Here is a 6,138-nt window from a genome sequence, read left to right as displayed (position 1 = left end):
ATGATAGAATTGCAGAGACAATAGTCTCTCTCTCTGACCAGAATGTTTTGAGAATCCTAAGTATATCTGGGAGAGGGAGATGGTGTAAATTTCATCACTACCTCCCCCTCCCCAGCATAAGCAACGCAGTTCCTCAGAAACAAAGTGATATGTGGCCTGTTTCATACCCTGAAACCAGACCCTCCCTTACTTGATCAAGTCGCCCTCACCTCTAATTAGCTTTTTTTTTTGCCTGAGATTAAACGCCACAGGAGGGATGCAACTGGCCCCTTCCTCTCCTGGATGACACCCAAATTCACCACACTCTTTCCCCTCCTCCCTGTGGCACTTGTATGGCTGACCACCCACAGATGTGCAGCAGGAAGTACACAGATCACCCCTCAGCAGCAGCCCAGGAAGCTACATTGTGCAAGAACTAATCAGACTTGATCGAGCAGACAGATGAGAAGCCTGACCGCTAAAACGAAAGTGGCAGGAGAGCAACCCGCTTGACTGCTACTTAACAGCAAGACAGATGCACTGAGTAAGCAATTTAAAGCCTGGGGTGGGTGGGGGTGGGGTGGGGAGGGGAGGGTTGTGCATATGAGCTGGCTAAGTGAACTTAACTGTCACTGTAGAAAATAAAATCACCACTTGCTATTGGCTGGTTCTTAGGACAGTCTCAGAGCACATGAAGTGCCAGATTACAGATAAGGTGTGTATGAATGTACACATTATGAGTCATTTCCGAATTGTGAATCCACTTCAGAATAACATCAGATAGACTCCAGTGCCTGAATTTCTAGGTAATAAAAAGGCAAAAGTTGTTTTGTGCACATGGCTGGAGTCACTGCTTAAGGTCATTTGTAGCTGCCCCAGCAATTTGAATGTAAAACAAAAAGCCAGTTTGGAATTTCTTCCGTATAACGAGATTTCCCATTTAGAAAAAGGAATGGTACACTATGGAAAATACTTTTCTCCTTGCAGTGATCTGGGTCACTGTGACCTGCATACTCAGGCTAAGGTTGCTAGTATAAGGGAAAGAATGAACTAATTATCCAAGATTTTCTTAGGTCCAAGGATGTAAGGCATGATGGCTCTCTTTCTTCTGCCCTCAACATGGTACCCCTTTCCACGAACAGCTAAAGAAATTTCTGTGAACAACTGCTGTGCCAATCTGCAGGCCACATCTGCGCTGGCTTTTTCTAGCTTCTCCCTAGAAATCCTCAGAGAGATTTTTGATTGTTTTATTTACATAAAGTCTGCTACTAAATAAATAATTCAGTCCCATTTTTTCTTTTCTCCTGTCTTGTGAATCATCTTTGGTCTGAGAAATAAATTTAATCAGTCCTAAATGTATCTTTAGGGAGGTGGGAGGGAAAGGAAGGAGAGAGAGGGAGAGAGAGAGAGAGAGAGGGAAAGAGAGAGAGAGAGAGAGAGAGAGAAGAAATTCCAGAGTGTCTCAAGACAGACTGGAAAGGGGCAAGCCGCCAAGGAGCTGGACTGAGATGAAAGAGAGCAGTACAGCCTAGGAACTGTGCACACGTTTTATAGTAAACTGTAACAGGCACCTGTTTAGTTAAAAAAGCTGACTTCTTGTAATGTCTGGCTTGTCATTTTGTATCAGACAAAAATAGTATTCCCTCCTTGAGCTTGTTTTCTTGTTTTTAAATAACTACAGCCCATATCTATTTCCAAAAGTATTAGGACTACACAATACATTAGGTGCTTTAGGCTCCTTCCAACAGTAGTGAAACCATTATCATGGAAAAAAATGATTCAAACTGCAGTTGATGTTTAATAGTTAAACATTCAGCATGTTTTTTTTGTTGTTGTTCAGTTACAGCAGTCTCCCTTCTACACACCACCACAGCCGTTGCTTGCGACAGCCGTTGCTCTCCCCAGCCCCGTCCATCCCTCCTACCCCGCTCCCACTGTCAATCAGCACCCTATTGTCCTTGTCCTTGGGTCCTTTATACAAGTTCCTTATTTTGACCCCTCCCCTTCTTTCCTCTATTATCCCCCTCCCCCGTCCCCTCTGGTAACTGTCAGTTTGCTCTTTATTTCCATGTCTCTGGTTCTATTCTGCTTACTTGTTTGTTTTGTTGATTAGGTTCCACTTATAGGTGAAATCATATGGTATTTGTCTTTCTATGACTGGCTTATTTCACTTAGCATAATGTTCTCCAGGTCCATCCATGTAGTCACAAAGGGTAAGGGTTCCTTCTTTCTTTCTGCTGCATAGTATTCCACTGTGTAAATGTACCACACTTTTTTGATCCACTCATTTACTGATGGGCACTTAGGCTGTTTCCAGCACTTGGCTATTGTAAATAATGCCACTATGAACATAGGGGTGCATAGGTTTTTTTGAATTGGTGGTTCAGGATTCTTAGGTTATAATCCCAGCAGTCGAATTGCTGGGTCAAAAGGCAGTTCCATTTTTAAGTTTTTGAGGAAATTTCATATTGTTTTCTACAGTGGCTGCACTGGTAGAAATATAGTCTATATTCCCACCAACAGTGTACTAGGGTCCCCTTTTTTCCACAACCTCACCAGCACTTGTTGTTTGTTGATTTTGTTAATGATGGCCATTCTGACTGGTGTGAAGTGGTATCTCATTGTGGTTTTAATTTGCATCTCTCTGACAGCTAGTGATGTTACGCATCCTTTCATATGTCTCTGGGCCCTCTGTATGTCCTCCTTGAAGAAGTGTCTGTTCAGGTCCTTTGCCTATTTTTTTTAATTGGATTGTTTGTCTTCCTGGAGTGGGGTCGTGTGACCCTTGTTCAAGGTGTCATTGGCAAATATGTTTTCCTATACAGTTTGTTCCCTTTTCATTTTGCTGATGTTGGCTTTAGCCGTGCAGAAGCTTTTTAATTTGATGAAGTCCTAGTTGTTTATTCTTTCCTTTATATCCTTTACCCTAAGGGACATATCGGTGAAAATATTGCTGTGAGGGATATCTGAAATTTTCCTGCTTATATTCTCCTCTAGGACTTTTATGGTGTTGCAACTTACATTTAAATCTTTTATCCATTTCAGTTTATTTTTTGTGTATGGTGTAAAGTGGTGATCAAGTTTCATTGTTTTACATGTAGCTGTCCAGATCTCCCAACACCGTTTATTGAAGAGGCTCTTTTTACTGTATTTTATGCTTCTGCCCCCTTTGTCAAATATTAATTGACCATAGAGACATGGTTTATTTCTGGGCTCTTTATTCTGTTCCATTGATCTATGTTTCTGTTTATATACCAGTTCTAGACTCTTTTGATTACATTGGTCTTGTAATATAGTTTGATATCAGGTATTGTGATCCCTCCTACTTTATTCTTCTTTCTCAAGATTGCTGAGGCTATTCAGGGTCATTTATGGTTCCATATAAATTTTTGAAATATTTGTTCTGTATCTCTGAAATGTGTCATGGGTATTGTAATAAGTATTTCATTGAATCTATCAGTTGCTTTCGGTAGCATGAACATTTTAATAATATTAATTCTTCCAATCCATCAATATAGTATATGCTTCCATCTGTTTGTGTCTTCCTCAATTTCTTTCTTCAGTGTTCTGTAGTTTTCTGAGTACAGGTCTTTTACCACCTTGGTTAAGTTTATTCCTATGTACTTTATTTTTCTTGTTGCTATGGCAAATGGGACTTTTTTCCTGAATTCTGTTTCTGATATTTCATTGTTGGTGTACAAAAATGCCTTCAATTTCTGAATATTGACTCTGTATCCCACTATTTTACCAAATTCACTTATTAGTTTGAATAGTTTATTTGGTGGAGTCTATAGGGTTCTCTATGTACACTATGATGTCATCTGGAAAAAATGACAGTTTTATTTCCTCCTTTCCAATTTGGATGCCTTTTATTTCTTTTTTTTGTCTGATCACTATAACTAGAACTTCCAATACTACGTTGAATAGAAGTGGTGAAGCAGACACCGCTGTCTTGTTCTTGATCTTAGGAAGAAAATTTTTAGTTTTTGCACTTTGAATATGATTTTGGCTGTAGGATTCCCTTATGTAGCCTTTATTATGTTGAGGTATGCTCCCTCTACTCCAACTTTGCTGAATGTTTTTATCATAAATGGGTGTTACACTTTATCAAATGCTTTTCAGCATCTATTGATATGATCATGTGATTTTTGTCTTTCATTTTGTTTATGTGGTATATTACACTAATTGACTTGCAACTATCATACCATCCTTGCATCCCTGGGATGAATCACACTTGATCATCATGTACGATCTCTTTCATGTATTGCTTGATGTGGTTTGCCAATATTTTGTTTAGGATATTAGCATCTATGTTCATCAGTGATAGTGTCCTGTAGTTTCCTTTGTTGTGTCTTTACCTGGTTTGGGGATTAGAATGATGTTGGCCTCATAAGAAGAGTTTGGAAGTCTTCCCTCTTCTTGAATTTTTTGGAATAGTTTAAGCAGGATAGGGGTCAGCTCTTCCCTAAATGTTTGGTAAAATTCTCTTATGAAGCCATCCAGCCCAGGGTTTCTGTGTGCTGGGAGTGTTTTGATTACTATTTCAATTCCACTAGCTGTTTTAGGTTTATTCAGGCTTTCTGCTTCTTCTTGGCTCAGTTTTGGGAGACTATATTTTTCTAAAAATTTGTCTGTTTTGCCCAGGTTATCAAATTTCTTGGCATATAGTTATTCATAATAATTTCTTACAATCCTTTGTATTTCTGTGGTATCAGTTGTAGTTTCTCCTCTTTTGTTTCTGATATTATTTATTCGGGTCCTCTCTCTTTTTTTCTTGATGAGTCTAGTTAACATTTTGTCAATTTTGTTTATCTTTTCAAAGAAACAGCTCCTGTATTTATTGATCCTTTGAACGTTTGTTTAATCTCTATGTCATTTAATTCTGCTCCGATATTGATTATTTCTTCCCTTCTACTCACTCTAGACTTTGTTTGTTGTTCCTCCAGTTCTTGTACATGTATGGTTAGATTGTTTCTTTGAAATATTTCTATTTTTTTTAGGTAGTCCTGTATTGCTATGAATTTCCCTCTCAGGACTGCCTTTGGTGTGTCCTATATGTTTTGAGTTGTTGTGTGTTTGTTTTCATTTATTTCCAGAAATATTTTGATTTCTTCCTTGATCTCATTGTTAACCCATTCATTGTTTAATAACATGTTATTCAGTCTCCATGAATTTGACTGTTTGGGGTTTTTTCTTTTTTAGGTTGGTTTCTAGTTTCAAGTCATTGTGATCTGAGAAAATGCTTGGTGTGTTTTCAATTTTCTTGAATTTGTTGAGGCTTGTTTTGTGTCTTATCATGTGGTCTGTCTTTGAGACTATTCCATGTGTGTTTGTAAAGAATGTATATTTTGCTTCTTTGGGGTGAAAGGTCCTGTATACATCAGTTAAGTCCATTTGATCTAGGGTGTTGTTCTGTGCCATAATATCCTTGTTTATTCCTTGTTTGCAAGATTTGTCCATTGTTGACAGTGGGGTGTTAAATTCCCTGACTCTAAGTATGTTGCTGTCTATATCTTTCTTGAAGCCCTCAAAGATTTTCCATATATATTTGGGTGCTCTTATGTTGAATGCATATATGTTTACAATATTTATGTCTTCTTGATGGATTCTACGCTTAAGTTTTATGAAGTGTCCTTCTGTGTCTCTTTTTATGGTCTTTGTTTTGAAATCTACTTTGTCTAATATAAGTATTGCTGCCCCAGCTTTTTTTTTCCTGTCCATTTGCTTGGAGTATTTTTTTTCCAACCCTTCACTTTCAGTCTGTGTAGGTCTTTTGTTCTGAGGTAGGTGTCTTGTAGACAGCATGATGTGGGTCATATTTTCTTATCCATTCACCTATTCTATATCTTTTGATTGGAGCATTTAATTCATTTACATTTAAGATTATTATTAATAGGTACTTATTCATTGCCATTTTGCACATTTGTACCTGTGTTCCTCTCTTTCCACTCTTTTTCTTCATCTTCTTAAAGCAATCCCTTTAGCATGTCTTACAATGCTGGTTTGTTGGCAGTATATACTTTTAACCTTCTTTTGTCTAGGAAACTCCTTATTTCACCTTCCATTTTATTTATTTCGCCTTCCATTTTATTTATTTATTTTTAGAGAGAGGGGAAGGGAGGGAGGAAGGGAGGGAAAGAAACATCAGTGTGTGGTTGC

This window comes from Phyllostomus discolor, chromosome 2 (genome assembly GCF_004126475.2).
Source record: "Phyllostomus discolor isolate MPI-MPIP mPhyDis1 chromosome 2, mPhyDis1.pri.v3, whole genome shotgun sequence".
NCBI classification, from domain to species: Eukaryota; Metazoa; Chordata; class Mammalia; order Chiroptera; family Phyllostomidae; genus Phyllostomus; species Phyllostomus discolor.
Note: the sequence above shows the minus strand (reverse complement) of the source record.